Source organism: Gastrolobium bilobum, unplaced genomic scaffold (genome assembly GCF_033153095.1).
Source record: "Gastrolobium bilobum isolate Gb01-03AN ecotype WA unplaced genomic scaffold, APGP_CSIRO_Gbil_v1 utg20673, whole genome shotgun sequence".
Taxonomy (NCBI): domain Eukaryota; kingdom Viridiplantae; phylum Streptophyta; class Magnoliopsida; order Fabales; family Fabaceae; genus Gastrolobium; species Gastrolobium bilobum.
In genome coordinates this window covers 24,734-27,437 of record NW_026898586.1, presented here as the reverse complement: position 1 = coordinate 27,437, position 2,704 = coordinate 24,734, and positions in this window count along the sequence as shown.

The following is a 2,704-nucleotide window of genomic DNA, read 5'->3' as shown; positions in this document are numbered from 1 at the left end:
TATGGGTATTTGGTATGGACTAATGGGAAGTGGAATGGAGAATATTTAATTATCATATTTGATATGGGTATTGTGGAAAAAATTCTAACAAATATTTTTCTTTGGTACTTCCCTTTTCAACTACACAAAGGCATATAATTATCCCACTGATTCTTTGGTATTTTTTTTCTATGGTTTTGGATTGTGATTATAATATGTTGAGTCAAAAATACCCTCGCATGTGTTCAATAGATTTATCACAAAAGCACATCACCGTCACTTTCGCGTTCCTAGTCTTTGTCTGCGACAATAGTATCAATATTCAAAAGTAATTGTAAAGAAAGATCTGAGCTATGTTCAAAAAAAAAAACATCTGAGTTGGTATTTTGGTATTCAAAAGTAATCACTTTTTATATTCAAAAAATTAAAGGGTATTTTGGTATTTCTGATTCATATTTCCATCAATATTTTATCATCAACCAAACATAGTATTAGTAAAATGAACCCAACTTTTTCAGCAAAATTTTGGCCAACCAAACATTTTTTCGTAACTTATCCGGGATAAAAAAAATATTACCAAATCCCCAACCATCTTTTTTTCTCGGTACAAAAAATATCTCTCATACCAATCCTATTTCTCTCCCATCTTTCTTCCTTTTCTTTTAATATAATATTTTATTGGGAGCTAAAAAAATTCAAAAGAATATTCAAATCAGATTGTGAATTGTAACAAACAAGATATTATATATATTGTTTGTAGTTCGCTATTTAGATGTAGTTTGCTGTTTAGATTCTCATTATTTGTTGTTAATAGTTGTTACGTTAATATTTGTAGTTAGCCAACCCTTTTGCTGTTAGTTTGTTCAGATTTTCTAGCTGATACATTTGTTCTTTTGTATTTATACACAATTACATGATCAATGAAAGCAAGCATAACAGCATTGTTGTATACATCTCCTGCAACCTTTTACCTATTCCACAATCTTATATGGTATCAGAGCGAACGATCTAGGTCCCTTATATTCTTCTTCCTCTTCTTTGCTTTAGCCTTTCAATTTTTCGTTTCTGTCATCACGTCCAACGCATAAAACACTGATCCTCCTCACAATTTCTCATCCACCACCATTCCAACATCGTCTGGCACTGTCCAAACTCTAAAAACCACTGATCCTCGTTCTCCTTTCTACCTCTCTTCCGTTGATAGCCCTGGTGTTCTTCTCACCAACATCTTGCTACGTGGTGAATCCAATTATGATACATGGAGTAGGGCTATGAAAAACTCACTGGATGCCAAAAATAAACTCGGTTTCGTGATGGGTTCCATACATGCTCCAACCGAAGCTGCATCTGATGAAGCCCATGCGTGGCACATGTGCAATTCCATGATCTCAGGATGGATCCACAACACTATTGATCCTCAACTTCGTCCCTTTATCAAATACTTTTCCACAGCTAAGCAACTATGGGATGATTTAAAGGACAGGTATGATGTTGCAAACATCCCTCGAATTTACCAGTTAAAGAGTCTTCTTCCTTCCATCAAACAACAAGGTTCCTCTATCAGTCACTATTACACCCGTCTTCGAGCCATATGGGATGAACTCGAGGAGCATTAACGTCTGACCCTTGCTCAAACGGTGACCAATGTCCCGCAACTAAACTCCTCAATACCATCGTGACCAACAATCAGATTTATCAGTTTCTCATGGGACTTGATGAAGCTACCTTTGGCATCATCCATTCTCAAATCCTAAACACCAACCCATTGCCCAACCTTAGTCGTATATACTCTATGACAACTCAAGAGGAAACTCACAAATCCATCGTCTGTGCCTCACCTAATCGAGTTGATGTTGTCGAGTATGCACTCCAAACCAAGCCAACGTCTTCTACACCAGCAAGGGCAGCCCCTCCAACCCGTGTTTGCACACACTATGGCACACCTAATCATGACATCTCAAAATGTTTCTTTCTTCATGGATTTCCTCCAAAATCCTCAAGCAAGGATCGCTTCAAAACTCGCAACAATTCGGCCTCAGCTCATGCTGCATTGATGCCAGGACTTTAGCCTACCCCCTCAACTGCAAATGTTGCTGCACCTTTAACTCCAGATGTTGTGCAGAAACTATTATCTTTCATTGACAAGCCTGTACCTGATTCTCAAAACTTAACTGGTAATGCTCCTATATCTTCTTGGTTAATTGACAGCGGAGCTTCTCAACATATGACAGGTAACCGTACATTGCTTCATGATCTTCATACCATTGCTCCATCACCGGTTGGATTACCAGATGGTTCCACTACTGTTACGAATCAGGAAGGCAATGTCTATCTTTCTCTAGAATTAACATTGAACAATGTTCTCCTTGTCCCTAACCTTACTTGCAATTTACTTTTTGTCTCCCATTTATTAAAATCTTCTCAAGCTACTATCACTTTCAATAATTCCACTTGCTTTTTGCAGGACCACATACAGAAGACGATGATTGGATTAGGTAGCTTGGATAATGGTGTATATGTGTTTAACCCACCCAAACGTCAAGCTTTCACAACTCATGTAAACCCTGATTTGTGGCACAAACGTCTGGGCCATCCTTCCCACGATGTTCTTTCTTTTCTTCCTTGTAATTCTTCTGGCATTAGCAAAAATAAGGTTGACATATGTGATGTATGTTCACGAGTTAAAATGACTCGATGCCCATTTCCTTTAAGCAGTAATAAAACA